The sequence below is a fragment of the Falco peregrinus genome, chromosome 10, assembly GCF_023634155.1.
Source record: "Falco peregrinus isolate bFalPer1 chromosome 10, bFalPer1.pri, whole genome shotgun sequence".
Lineage (NCBI taxonomy): Eukaryota > Metazoa > Chordata > Aves > Falconiformes > Falconidae > Falco > Falco peregrinus.
The window spans coordinates 397,568-413,418 of record NC_073730.1 but is presented as its reverse complement, the minus strand read 5'-3'; the positions used below and the strand labels follow the sequence as shown (position 1 = coordinate 413,418).

Sequence of the window (15,851 nt, the reverse complement as noted above, 5' to 3'; positions counted from 1 at the left end):
TTTTCTTGTCTGGTTGGGCTTCTTGAACGGCAGGAAGGAGGATGGGGACCACTGGGGGGAGGAAGTTTGAGCATTCTCCATCTCCTCCCCACTTACACTAACAATGTCATTGCCATCTAGTGGTCAAGGTACTGTGATGGGGAAAAGGTGAGTAAAGTTATGCAGATACTGTTTGGAGTGAAAGCTGAGAAATGCAACTTTTTATACTGGCTACTTTATGCCTCTCCTCATAAAGAACAAAAGAGCAATTTATACTGGTAAGGTTGTTTTTCAGTACCTGGAAATATTCCTGAACTTCCTTCTCAATGGGTTCAGCAAAGAACGGTACTTATGTCTGCCTCTGCATCCTCCTGTTTCTAAACATGGTAGGGGAGAAAAAAAAATCCATAATGAGCAAACCTTACTCGCAGCTCTATAAATTACGAAAAAGAGATTCATTATATTAAACACAAATGTTTAAATTTAGTAAATATGTGCCATTGCAAGACCAGTGCATTTGTGATCTGGATTTCAACAAAATTAGGCAATAAATTAGTCCATTCAAGGGCATACACACAGTCAATAGCATCCATAACATCTACTACATTACAGTGTATTTAAAGAAGTCAAGAAATAGGAATTTTATAAGGATAAACACACACTTAATATCTAAAGTCTTTTTGTTAAAAAACAAGGAGATGGGTATTTAACATCATCATCATCATGCATATTTAACATGTTTTGTAATACCTTTTGTTGAAGTTTCATATCCAGTTCAGAGTGAGGGGGATTTTTCAGTTTCCTTCAGAATGCTTCTCCAAAGGGTATCCAAAACTGGATATGTCCAGAAATGTCATAAAAACTAACTTGATGAAAGACAGTCACTGCTTACTAGAATACATACTACTTGCTTTTCTGAAACTACAAATGGTTGACATACACAACAAAAAAAATAACAAATAAAAGGCAAGGCAAAAGAACTTTTCTGTCTGCATAAAACATGTTCAATCTAGTTTTTCCAGAAAATGTGATAGCAAATTGCAAGGTGTAAGGCAAATTGCAAAAAGTACCTGGAAAAAAAATTCATGTCAAGACATTTTAGAATAATGCTGAAGTTTTTAATGTATTATATAGCACATAATGTGTTACTTTTTGAAAGGGAATGAAAAAACTTGCCATTGGTTCCAATAAAGACAGTTTCTTCTCCCCTCCCCATATTGTCTGTACAATCAGACAGAGATTTTGCAAGCACACAGCTCTGACCTCGGTTTTGGTCCCACCCAGCTCAAGTCTCTCTTCAGAAGCCCCTGCTTCTAAGATCTTCCTAACTTGTTCTCGCATTTAGAGGATTTTTTTAAGTTTCACTGTAGTTTTATGTATGGAAACATTACTTCATACACACAGATGCTTGTGTGCAAACCCAACCAATTGGTAATGTTTTGGGTAATGCATCATAAGAGCAATGGCACCTTAACGATGTATTACATTAATACATCATCAAAGCTATGACACTCTTATGATATATTAGTTTAATGCATCATAGCAGTGCCGTATCTTGGACAATGTATTACTCCAAAACATAGCAACAGCCAGAAAACTCTCAATATAAGTTTTGTGTTTTTTTCAACTTATTTACATCATATGAGTTTACAGTTTGGTTGGTTGGTTGTGGGGTTTTTTAATTTCTCAGAAATTACAGTGTTCACTAGGGACAGAAGACTGTAGTTACCTACTGATAAGTGCCAATATTCCTAAGAAGCTATTTCACAGTCCACTATCTAATACACCCTCATCCACAGAGTGGATTACCGTACCGGGTACACGTAGCTGGGGAGGAGGGGAGCACTGGTGCATGCCTGCTTTCTGCCCTGAGCCCCCATGCACGGTGTGAGGAGATGGGGAACCAACCACCCACTCTGCAGTCACACCAAAATGCTGCACACAACCAGCTCCTCCTTAAAAAGGCCAGCAAAGGCTCCATAAAATTAAGAGTTTCTTAAAGACAAACTTCCTCAAAAAGAGTTGCAGGAGAAAAGGTGAAATTTATTTCAAAAAAATTCCCTACTTTTAAACACTCTGCTCACATTTGCAGTGACGTATCAAAACCCCCACCAAAACAGTGAGATACGTACTCATCAGATTACTCACGCACCCTGCACTACCCACCCAACTCTCTCCTCTGCTGGTAATTTACGGAGAAACTTAACGAAATAAAAATTTAATCTTTTAGTTATTCATTTCATGACAGCAACATAGAGCATAGACCATTCTAGTGAGCTATACATTAAGTTACTAACAGAGATTATTTGTGGGAACATAGGAGGGAAAAACTGTCTCAAAAAGAGAGGTCTTCCACCCTGTTTCAGTTCCTTTAAGAAAAACTTTAACTAATCATCTGCATCACATGTCTTTCCATTATATTATAAGACTTTAGTCAGTGCAGAAGGCAGTAACACCAATCACCTGGCTATACAGGCAACGTTTGTACAGATAAATCCCTCTTTAATGACTCTGATGTAAAAGAACTGCAACCCACTGTTCACACACGCTATGTAGGTCTCCTCCAGATGTTTTCTTGCATGATTGGCAAAACCACACCAAAACCAGTCTGACCAATGAGTCTATATGTCTACAAAGTAAATCAGGTTATGTAGGCATGCGTGGTTTGGGAAGGGATGTTTTACAGAAGTTCAGAGGTCAAAACCAGAATACATGCTGGCACATAACAGAAGAAAAAGTACAAAAGTTAAAACAAAGGACTTGCAGCAAAATAAAGACAGAAAGTAGAAAACAAAATTATCATCTGCAAACAAACAGGTAAGGAAAAAAAAAGCCAGAAAGAAAAGAAAACCAGAATCTTCACAGATAAAAATAAATGGAAGGAAAATGAGAAGTGTCTTCCTCAAAAATCTTTCAGAAAAACTAAACCCAAACAACAACAATGGCAAATTTCAGAACCGTGGCTCTCTGCCGCTGTCACTCCTCTAGCACAAGCAAAAGCAGAAACCAGAGCATGGATAGGGAGCTCTTCGAAGCGTTACTAATGGTGCTCGTTGTATCTGAAGCTCCCTCTTTCAGACAAGGTCTTAGAAGCTTTCAGGTATTTTGATATTTGCTTGCCTCTAATTTTAAGGGACAAACAAATCCTTTTTTTATTCCCTCTCTCCTGATGGGCCTTGCAAGGCATCGGGACTGTCACAGGACAGCGCAGCAGGAGCTCAAGAGCACTTGGCTCCCAGGCTCACAGACTGGTGGCAGAAGGGAATTCCACATGGGCTGCATGAGGAAAGGTGCCCATCACTCCACGGACTAGTGCCCCACACCCTGACAAAAAACTGACCATTCAAATTACATGATAAAAGGGAAATAAAAATGAATGAAAGCCACTTGGTTGTTTTTTGGGACTGCAGATCCTGACATACAAGGATGAAAATTTAAAAGCTTATTTTGTGGCTACAATGTAAATCTTTCGTCCTATTATTTATTCATAAATCATTCATTAATTTCTCTTCAAGCACAATCATTGCAGAAAACAATAGTAATGCATACGAAGCCTTCAGCTGCATCCCCTTTCCTCAGCCGCAGGCTCGCTGGGCTCCTCCTTCTCTGGCGCCAGAGGGGTTTGCTTGGATACACGCCCCCTGCCCTCACAGAGCTGCCCATCTCCTACGGGCACAGCTCTTCCCAGACAGACGACAAGAACACGTTTCATTTTAAAGCACTTGGCTGAAGTTCCCATGAGCCTCCCCAGGGCTGAGCCAAGCCCCCTCCTCAGAAGCCTTCCCCACACCCACTCAACACTGCGGCATGTCCAAGGCAACACGTTTCTCCCACCAGAGAAGGCATGGCCGATTTCTACATACATACTGCTCCCCAGAAACTCCAGGCTCTTTTTGCGTTCCTCCATGCTCCTGCAGCTTCTGCTGCTGAGAGGTGGCTGTGTTTGGTGCACAGGTCACTGCCACCTGGAAGCTCCCTCTGGACCTTCCCACTACCTGTGTGGTGGGTGCTGGTGGTGCGGCATCGCTCGCAGCCTCTTGGGGTGACTCTGTCCCTGCTTAGGGCAGTGGAAGTTACACTGGGCCATGAAGCTGCTGTGAAAATGTAAGAGCCCAACACTGCCAGTGTTGGAAGTCCTCAGCACGGCGGCTCCTGGAGTGCCTCCACCTTCCGACAGTCTTGTGGAAGTCAGCAGCATGTGCTGGCATGAGGGGCCACCTCCGTGGGCAGGTGAGCAGACCCGAGACAACACTAGGGGAACAAGAAGTGCCGAGGAGGGAGGGGGAAAGCGAGACGGACAAGGCATGGAGGGCAGAGAAGACAAACACAAGACAGGGAGATAACGCAGAGGCCTCTGCCAGAAATCAGTGCTTAGACTTCCCTGGGGGTTTGGAGGTAACTGCATCCCCAGTTCAGAGCTCATCCCTATAACAAAGTCCATTTATACTTAAATAAGCCAATTTTATGAATGTCAACTTGTTTTTTTCTGGTCTTATCTCTCAAGATTCCCTACATTGATATTTTCCACTGGTCTAACATAAGCTCTGAAAGATGCTGGTTTTCCCTGCCTAACGCATCAACTATTTCTGAAGAAAAAACACATTTCTTATTGTTTACATGCAGGATAAAGTATGTCATTACTAAGCTGCAGTTAAGTTACTCTCTATTAAATTACACTTGTACACATTGTAATAATTTATAGGCAATGCAAGTCTGGATTCAATTTTTATTTCCCTTCATTTGAATACATTAATATTCTTCTATTTCTTTGGTACACAGCATTCTGTTTTCCCACAGTGCTGAATCCTTCAGAAGCATAAAACATAAGTAGTCACATTACTGGAGGGGGGATAAATGCTACTCATACACATTCAAAAATCACAAGTCTTTGCAGAGAAAGAAAAAAATAACACAGTTTAGCAGAGTAAGAGATTCATAAGAAAATGTAGCCAAGAAAACAAAAAGAGGTGCTCAACTTTCAAAGGGTGGGAAAGGCCTCATAAAAATAACTTTGCTTATGTATAAAATCAACTGCCATATAGCAGACCTGAAAAAAAAATGGTTCTTCGCATGTAAAGAGTCCCTTTCCTCGTAGGTCCCAACAGTATTTCACCTAGGTGAATCCCCCCTTCATGGACACGGGGAGAGGGGAAACAAAACCTATCCAGCCCGAGTGGCTTTGGTGAAAGCTACTGAGTAGTTCTGGGAGTGCAGAACAAGAACGGAAAATAAACTGGTTTCATCTCCTACCTTGTGCAGTATCCAACATGCACCGCAGGGCCAGGTCATCCATAGGACCCTGCCCTTCCAGCTACAGCTGAAGGCAGAGCTGGAGTGAAGGCAGGAGGCAGCTGCCGAGACCTGCCCTGGCCACCCTGCCGTGGGCGACAGAGCTGTCCTCTGTGCCCCTCCCTGGGGCCCAGCCCCAGCTCAGAAGATGCCTTTTGCCTGGTGAGCCACACTGGCGTGCTGCCACAGCTAAAGCATCACTCTCTCCAAGGTGATGACTTTTGAAACCTGCTAACCAGCTCCAGGTCCTAATCTTTACACAAATACACTTGATCAGAATAAACACTAATGGAAACACCAACAAGACACATGTGTGAAGGAAATGTAGAACGCATCAGACGCTGAAGTACTAACAAAGTACAGTGTCTGGGTAGTAACTTACACTGTGCAAAGATCTAGAGCTTGGTGTACATACTGGATAAATTAAAATCATATGAAAACATATTTTAATTATAAGACACTAATTACAAAATATGAGCCCCTAAACCACTGCTGGACTGCCTTTCTGAAAGTACAGACAGGAAAGGTTATAGAGCAAATAAACACTTCACTTGAAGAACTATAACTCAAAACAGAATTCTCCCACTTAAAAATGTTGTACAATCTACAGAACCCACAAATCTAATAAGTGAACAGGAGGATTTCAATTTAGTTTTTAGAATAAAAGATGATTTACAAAGAAAACCTAAACATTAACCCAAGCACAGAAATAAGTTGTGCACACCAAGGGTGAGTGCAGAAATAACCCTTGGAGAAGAGGGAATTTATAGCTCCTGCAGAATCCTCTCTCCAGTTTTGGGTTTGTACTTGACATTTTGAGTGCATCACTTTGGGACATAGCCATTGCACTGAGGCAGCGCATAAAGCAAATAGAGAATTGCCTGGTTTTTTATCTATAGGACAGCAATGAAGATGGTAATAGAGAGGAACCTTTAAAAACTGTGCACCACACCAGAAAATGTGCAATTCTTACTGGTGACCCTCTGGGACATTTCAGTACATTAAGGAATATTCAGGTGTCTTTGGTGTCAACAGCAAACACTGAAGTAGCTAGGGGACTTTATTGGAGCTATAAAGAATGTTTTCCAGAGGGGTTTAGATTTATACACTGAATTCTCCCCTCTCATACTGCTCAACTATCAAGGGAGCACAAAGCTCATTTTTCAGTGTGTTAGATCCATAGGAATGTTGGTATTCTTGGTTATCTTTAATAGGATACTGCTCCATGCCACAAAACCTGTGGCAAAAAACTTCTTAGTGTTCTCAACAAACTGTATTTTGTGATTTTGAATTCAAAAGAAAATTCCACACCTTTTCATGAAGTGATCTACGTAGTACATGTGACACAAAAACATCAGCTAATGACAAGGAGACTTTTACCACATCCTGTATCTGAAACCTGAGGATGAGATTAAACGGCACCTTACTTGCATGAAAACCTATTCACAGTGCGTTTGGGAGGAACATAGCATGCACTTCCCTGAAAAACTGTATGGAACCCCCATCTCGCTCAAGGCAAAACTGGAATTTAATGGAATCCTTATGTTAACTCATGGCATTCCTAGCCCTAAGCCCACCGAAAGCAGTATAAGCTTTTTAAGGTGGGAGTGATGTTTTGGGTGGGGTTTTTTTGCAAAGAAAATGGTCAAGCTAAAGAGAGGAAAAGGGAATGAATCAGCCCTGGGGTGTTTCAGTGGCAGGGACAAAACCCAGGTTTTGAATCCTTGTGCTGTTCCCTCCATCTGAGCAGAGCTGCACTAAGTTCTGGAGTTCAGTGTAGAGAGCAAAAACCGGCAACTCACCTGCCAGTGCTGGGGAGAGGAGGTACTAGCACGGGAAGAAAGAAGTGCATGCCTCCTGCTGCTGGAAAGGGCAATAAGGACAGCCAGGCACAGACTTCCCAGGCGCAGCCCCCATTCCCACTGGAGGTCCTCGGGACCCATGACACCATTGCAAGTACGGCGGCACAGCTGAGGAGGGAACCGTGCCTGCCCTAAAGGCAGCCCCTCTTCAGTGGCAACGGCTGCTGTACGTACAGTAAACATCCTGTTCCTCTGCAGCCTGCAAGCTCAGGGAATAAAGTTAAGCCATAAAAAGGTTTTGTTGTTCATGAAAAATTCATGTCATGAGGGACAACTCCTCAGACCAACCTGGCCAGTCTTCAGCCCGCAACTCTGGCCTGCAGCCACGAGCGTGGCAGCAGTGATGTGCTGCACCAGGCTTCCCCCACTGGTGGCCAGGGCTCCCAGGCCACCACAGAGGAGGCAACGGGGCCTGGGGACAACCTCTAAGCTCTTGGATGAGCTACCAAGGCTTCCTGTAGAGGTGTTTTCTGTATTGTAACCCCAGAGGACATCTGATTCTGTGTTTTGCCCAGCCAGTTTTTAAATGGCATCTAACTCATACTGCAACCAGCTCAGGGAACTTATTAGACAGCTGTGCCCTGGACTTGGTTGAAAATTGTAGCACAGCTGGAGCCTCACCTGATTTGAACGCATTCATGCAATGTTAGTCAACTATCTCAGGGAAAATGGCAAAACCCAAAACTATTTACTCACACGTAAATCTGAGGCTTTTTTTTTCTATTTTTTTGTGGGGGAGTGAATTTTTCTGAGATCTGTTGCCTACTAAAGCAGTTATGTGCAAGTAACCTCTACACAAAAAGAAAGCATACACAAGGAAAGGTACACAACATTATATATCTCATAATCTGAAGTCCAACGTTCAAAATGATTAATCAAAAAGTTTCAAGTCCTTGCTACCCTCCATATAATTCAACGTGTATTTAAATTCTTCTGGTGTCATCTCTCCCCACTAAGTCTTGTTCAGATTGCCACAGGAATTTATTGCAAATTTTGCAGAGCTTTTGACCTGTATCATCTTATTAAACTTTTATGAAAAATCAATGGAGTTCAATCATGTTATGAGCTGTTCTTCACACACGTCAGTGGCAAATGGAGAGGTCTATTTATCCCAAAGCCTAGAGTGAAGATGCTGAATTGGATACAAGTCTTTGATCATATGTCCATGGTGCTGATGAACCTAAAGATTTAAGAAAATAAAAGATATGCAAATTTGGAGAAAAATATGAGACTGAGAATTTGGAATCAACATTTTTGAAGGAGGGTGGGTTACAATTACGTAAATGTAAATTAAGTAATTGCATCAAAAAATATTTCAAATAGACGCCCTAGGGAGCTATGTTTTGATTCAAGGGGGAATAGGCAGCTTGATCACATAATGATGTCAATAGTATTAATTGAAGAAAGAGAAAAGAAGATAGAAGTGTACTTCCTCCTTTTCTTTCTTACTACAGTCATTTTTTTACAGCATGAGCAGGGTAATGAGTTGCTGGTGCCCTTGTCTGGGCCAGTGAACTCCAAGGAATGTGTCTCCCCCGGCACACACTGCAGTTCTAGTTGTGAGCAGGAGTGCTGGATAGTCCAGGTACCTCAGGAAAGACCTAACAGGAGGAGTGAGAGACCTGATATGCTGAGGATACGATGAACACACACCCCCAGACCACCTGACATCACCTGTGCCTGCCTGGCAAGGGCTGCAAACACCAGCATCTGCAGGGGTATGAGAAAAATAAATGAATAAATGGATTGCCTCTTAGTATGAACTGTCACACCTTGAATATGGACTGTGGGCTGCAAGGCTGCTGTTGCTGGCTTACTGCTTTTTTACCCATTTTATGAGCACACAAACAGGACGAGCAGTTCAACACCACACTGCAGTTGCAGACACTGAAATAACTAGGAACACAATTCTGCAGAAACTCTCCTGAGGAAGTTTCATTACTCTAAACTCCAGTATATTGAATAACCAATGCACAACACATTAAGCTTTAAGAGAAAAGATAGTGTCTCATTTGTTCTATTTCTCTATTTTTCTTATTGTTTTTTTATTTATTTTTCTTTATTGTTTTGTTTTTAATTTCTGTGAGTAAGCAGTATTGGTATCCTGCTGGCTTCCTGCTAGCCGCAAGAGAAGGAAGGGGAATTTTTGCAGTAATTTAAAAATACACTGGAAGTATGGAAAAGTTAAGAATTCGGGGGGGTGGGGAAGAAAAAAAAAGAAACTAAACCAAGGCAAAGCAAACCAACAAAATTAGCCTTTATCTAATAATCAAAGTAGATGAGAATTCTACAAAGAAGAGGCTGGTAAAACTGGGTCCTTAGTAACAATATGCCTGTGATATTTCAAAGCAAAACTGTGAACATAGCTTGCTTTGTTTGCCTTGGTTTTGTTTTCTTGGATTTTAAAGCAAATTTTTGAGTGGTCTCCAGAAAGCCATCACAAGGTGTACAAAAGTGAGATTACTATTCATATTTCTCAACTAGAGGCATAATTCAATAGTCCATTGCAAATAGAAGAGAAATGTTTTGAAACTGATGACATTCTTTCTGTTTATCATCTTACCAAATCCACAGGCTATTTGTTTTTATGCCAGCCATTTTTTTCCAGGAAAAGGCAGCCAATATGCTTCTTGTAGGCATCTTGCTATAAATAAAAGAAAAAAAAATTAGTGAAAACCATAATAGTAAAACAGACACTATGTTTTAAAATTTTCAGAGACACAAATATATTTCACACAAACTCTTTCACCTCCTAAATAAAGGAAGGCATTAGGCTCAGACTGATATTAGTTACGTTAACTATAACAACTGGAAAAGCTTTTTACATGTGTTATGCATTTAATTAGAGCCTGAGCCCTTTCATGCTACAAGCATACCTTAGCAGAGACTTGCAGGTTTACCCAGCTAGAATGGATGAGGATCAATAGGCCAGCTTCGACCAGTAACAAGTCTGAACCTAAGGAGCTTCATGCACAGCAATGCATTTTTGCTAAATTAATCTGCAGTCTTGTACTTTTTACCTTGGCTGCCTTTGCTGTAGGAAACCGAAGTCACACTACAATATATTGCAAAAAGGAACTAGGACCAGGGCTTAATCTTAACAAATGTTGAGTTCATTTTGTTGCTGTGTCCTCTGAAGGGAATGCTGTTTTGCTGTCTTCAGCCTTGATTACTGTGGGGAAAAGCCCTAAATGGGATATTCTTTTGGCCTGATAGACAAAACATGTGTGTTGATGCATCTCACAATGTGAACATGGTCATCAAGGGAATTGCTGCTTAACCATTCTAAAGTTAACTTGGGTACTGCAGAATGTTTCCATGATCTTACGTGTACTGAAAAGACAATTGAGGAAAAAAGGTTTAAAATGCTATTTTCTGCAATTTACATCAAGTACTTCTATAATGTAAGAAGCACACAATAAATGACGACAAAAATAGAAAATTATGGTCAAACAATACTCACTTTACTCAAGATATAAATACCTTCATCAGCTGTTATCTAACAAAATTTATCAAGACAACAGGGAATGTCTGGAAAGAGACTCTGACCACCCTTTTGACTTCAAATAACATAGAAAATAAACTTGATTGCATTTAATGGTTAGTTTAACATCCATTAAAACCAAATTTCCAAGCCTCAGCTCTGCTCTGTCATTAAATATAATCATCCCTTGGGAGAAAAGGAATTCATTCAGTTGTGTATATGAATGATATTTTCTGTAATGACTTTTCCAAAGCTGACTTGTGGCTCGGGGTGGTTTGTTTGGGTTTTTGGTTTGCATTGAGTTTTCTTTTTGTTGGGGAGGGAGTGAGGGAGTTTTGGATGAAGACAAAGTTCAGAACACAGGTATCAGGTGTGAATCTTTGGTACTTAAGTTTATGTGATGAGTGGCTGAGTCCACCTCAGAGTTGGGACTGGAAAAAACAGGGGCTTCAGACATGTCTCAGTCTTACACAAAATTACAGAAATCATCAAAGTTGCTCAGTTTCAGTCTGTAAAATGAGGGCAACAAGATTTTCCTGCCTTATAGTGGTATCACTATATTATAATCCATTAATCCTTGGCAAGTATTTTAATACCATACAGATAAAAACCATATTCATAAGCAAAGATAGCGCTACCAAGTTTAACAGAGTTATTCACAGGCTAGGAATAAGTGAGCAAAGGAAGAACTTCTTAATTTTCATTATAGATGTTTAGATATTTTTGTCAGTCTTTATCAGTATGTCACAGGTTACATTCTTTTATAGTGTAAAGGGCAAAAGGGACATTAATTTCAAAACTAGGCCAAGTGACCCCAGCTGAAGACCCTGTCCAATCCTGCTCCTACTGAGTATGAGGAAAATAGGACTCCTCCTAATTCTGTCAAATTTGCAGAAAAGCTGCAAAATACTCTTTCTTTTTCCCCTTGCAATTATGCTGGTTGAACTTTTTTTTTTTTTAATACACTTATTCTGCTCATGCCATATATGTTATTTTATGGGAAAGTATACTGTTAGATTAATAAAATCCCTTCCAGCTTCAGTGTGGTGCTTCTTTATGAATCAGTGTAGCATGTGTTAAAGATCTAAGTTCTAATTACTGTAAAGCAACAAGAGATGGAGGGAGGAATATGTAGTTCATTGTCAGTCATTTTATCAAATAGCATCCACATTTAGTTGGAAGTAAGGACTAATTAGCAATCTCCTTCCTCAGTAACTACTCTCCTTTAGCTTTTAAGCCAGGCATGTAGGTAATTAACAGAAACTCTTTGGTACCTATAAGACAGACCATTACATTTAGTAAAACCTTAGCTTTAAAGAAGGGCACGACTTAGCCAATGCCGAGGAACTCTGACAGGGCTAACCTGGATATAATCAAAATTATTTCTCATTGTGCTCCAATTTAAGGGGAAAGGACAAAACACGGTGAACTGTCAAGTTTGCTTAGTTTTCAGTTCACTTCACTGGATGGGGGGATTAAAAAAAAAAAAAAAAAAGACAACTACTTAAGAGCTACACTGCTGAACAACAAAAAAATCATAACAGTCTCTGTCTGTGGAGGAATTTCATAAACATTCCAAGCAAACCACTCTGCTAAAAATGTCCCTTTATAGTGAAATCATGTTTAATTAATCTTATGACAGATGGAAAAATGTACATGTGTAATATACAAAAAGCTTATTTTTAAATGACTAGACCAGGTTTTAATTGCTGATAACCTCAGGTCAGATATACAATAGGCCAGGCCTCAGTGAAGCTGTAAACTTGGCATCAGTTCTCTACATTCAGGCATGGTCTGATCAGATTTTGTTTTGCAGAGGTCATTTAATTAGTAGTATCAGTAACTCTTACTACCTTAACATTATCTTCCTTTAGCTAATTATACCATTTTGCATGTGCGAAGTAAAACAGGAATTAACAAAATTCCAATGGCTTACTTAAATGACAAATAACAAGCCATTTTAAGAAGAAATCTCCTAGGGAGTGCGGAAAAACCTGCAGCTGAAGGCGAGCGAGTCAGGATGTGTAACTCTGCACAGGCATAAACAGGAAACGGAGCAGCTTGCGTTTGGATTGACAATCTGGCTCCAAATGGCTCATCTACAGCGGGCACAATGCTTGACCCCTGTCAAACATGAGAACCATGGTTTTGCAAGAGTTCTCTGTTCCCAGTACCTCTTGGGGCTCCCTTACGTAAAGTAAAATCTTTCTCTCTCATTCTGCATGGTCAAGAAAAGTCTTGCTTTGCAAAATACTTAAAGTTAATGATGTCACCTTTATTGTAAAACATTTCCTTATGCATCTACTTCCTATAGTTTTGGCAATAAACCCCCTGGAATGGTAACATCAGAGATTAATCATTTTTTAATGCAGAAAAATATTCAGTTCTTTTATTGTCATGTTCCAGCATAACATAGGAACTAGCTCAACCTTCTAGAAAAGACGTCTCAAGTGCTACGCCCATCTGTGTCACCAGGGGTTTCACCCTACTTCTTCTATATATTTCATATGTTTCTGATGCACGGACCTTGTAAGAACTAAATATTGTGCAAGCTGGTTATGCAAAAGCTTACCTTGGTGTTTCTAGAGTGTGTGTCCTGCAATCAAAGTGCACCATAATGCCAGGAGACTACCTCCGTGCAGAGCAGTGCCGTATACTTGCTGGGTTCAAGGATTCAGGAGACAGGGAAATGACAGAAAAGCTCAGGACAATAAGGTGAATTATAGATCTTCCATGACAGAGATGTATCAGACCCTTTCCATTACGTTCCACAGATAAAGTTGCCTGTAAGGAGCCATTTCATCTGTGAAAACGATGTGGGCGTTGCAGAACTCAAAGGAAATTACCAGCAGTAACTTTATGCCTAAGGTTATTTGCCAAGCCAAGGGTTTGGTCTTTGTACAGCAGACACAGCACTAAGGAAAGGAGACTTAGCCTTGCAACAAAAAAATAATAGTGAGAAAAGCTTGAAAAACTTGAGCTTGCTCTGGTTCTCTGCAGCATTGGGGGCTGGGGGGGGGGGGGGGGGGGCATGGTGCAGAACACCACAAACAGGATTTTCACATCAATAGCCTAAAGTTAAATATTTTATTAAAGCTTAGAATGAAATGGCACTGACTTGAAAAAGTTATGCATACCAAATCTGGACCTGGGAACCTCACGCTCAAAGCTTCTGAAAATAGAAATTGGTCTTGTATGCAATGTAACAATTATCAGCTAGAACACACCAGAAAAATGCACTATTTGCCACATCACCTTCACAACTAATAGAGAAACCAGATATTAAAGTTTAATGTTTATATCTTACACTATGGTCACGTATTGTTGTCTGAAAGGAAAATGGTTTTGTAAAGCATTTCATTTTATTACACGTACCACTGTTTTTTAAGCTTTTAAAAATACCAGAGAAGATTGGAACAGCTTCAGTTGTTCATTCATACATTTACAGAGGCAGTTAAAATCACACTTACAAAAGTAACAGATCACATCATATTTCTCAATACTAAAATAAGTCTTGTAATATTCAAATTCTTGTATTCAACATTGTAATTAACATGCTTGCAGAGAAACAACTATTTGTAAATAAGCAGAAACATTTGTTTATTAGGTATTATAAAATAACCATCCTTTTTAAATATTAATAGCTTATTAAATAAACCTGAATTCAGAATTATAATTTCCCTATCCACTTTGTAAATGCACTAACTTTGAGAATTACAAATCTTCTCCACGGTATAAAGATCTTAAAAAGAGTATCACTAGCATACTCCAAATAGACCTTCAGAACATGTCCCCAGCAGCCCTGTTTTGATGCTGCAGAGCCCAGTTTATTCAAAACCTCTAAAGTGTGACAGGAGTTCTCTCTCAGAGGACATACGCACATTTTTGTCCATTTTGTGAGAGTTAGTGCTATCACTAACAAGAAGCTAAATGACATATGCTGGGATAAATACAATTGGTATAAACAAATCATGAACATCAGTATTAGATTCTTGCGGTTTAAAAATGTTTTTCAAGCACCCTTTTTTTAATATTGTATTATTTATACCATGGTGACCAGCAACAGCTAGGTCTACAGGGCACAAACGAAAGAAAAAAGCCCTTACCTGAAAAGGCTAATGACCAATTCAATCTTCTCTAAGATCTTAACAACATGATGTTTGCGGGGAGGAGGGAGGGCAGGTTAAGTTTAATCTTAAAATGAATTGAAATAACAGTTCATTTGTGTTTTGGAAACAAATATTCTGCAGATGGATAACAGCTTGCATGTGAACTTTCACTCACATATTTGAAATAATATCTCTCAGTTCTTTAAATCAGTACAATTTAGGGTTTTTTTAGTGCTTCAAGCACTTTTGGGTGTTCTTGCAAGAATGATATACTATTAACCAGAAGCCATGGTTGCAAAACACAGCATTCTTTTGGAAAGGTTTTCTCACTCACAGTCTTCCTAAGAAATTCATTGCAGCTTCAGGAAGAACAATAGACTGAACTAAGCTTGTGTCCCACAAATTAATTTATTTTAACAAGTAGAAGGCAGGGATCTAGACTTTCAGTAAAGCAGACACCAAGAACAAAGGTCAGAAGAAGGAGATGCAAAATGTCCATTTGTCACTTACACTTCTTAATCACTAATAAGACAGCAGTAGATATCTCAGTGTCTTTCAGGGAAGAAAGCAAACTATGGCACCCACAAACATACCCACGGGACAGCCAGCAGGCACTGGTGGCACTCTGCTACCACAGTGAGACAGTCCAGTGCAGCAGCAATCGGCTCAGTGCCCGTGCAGTGCACGCTCAGCGCGTGGGGCGGTGGGAGGTGTTGGAAGGAGGCTACACTGGGGGAAAAGCAAAGGGAAATTAGATGGGACAATCAATTGCAGTATTTGAAAGCATGTGATTAGCATACAATGACCTATTTCCTATTTTTTTTTAAAAAAGGTTCAGTGGCATGTATTTCAGGCATATTCAGAATGTTATTTTAACACATAAGCAACAATAGTTCAGAAATCTCTGATATGAACTGAGGATGGAGCTAAGCACCCCAGCAGTGACACAATATAAACTTCAGCACATGAAATACTGGAAGTTGATGTAAACAGCTTTTAATAGCAGTGAACATTTGTTCGCTTTGTTTAGACCATCTGGATGTTCCATTGTGTTCAGTTCAACACCGACCGCCATCGGGTGACAGTTGATATATGTTAAGTACAAGCAAAGTGCCTCAGCCCACTCCA

The 15,851-nt window shown here is 40.1% G+C and overlaps 1 long non-coding RNA gene across 1 annotated transcript; it reads right to left on the bottom strand.

The window, feature by feature from the left end:
• Nucleotides 1-5,440: 5,440 nt before the first annotated feature.
• Nucleotides 5,441-14,803, bottom strand: LOC129785250 (uncharacterized). Its single transcript, XR_008749029.1, has 3 exons — nt 14,721-14,803; nt 9,694-9,774; nt 5,441-8,310 (listed from the first exon to the last, which is right to left on the bottom strand). It is a non-coding gene; the product is annotated as an uncharacterized LOC129785250 (long non-coding RNA).
• Between the last annotated feature and the right edge of the window lie 1,048 nt (nt 14,804-15,851).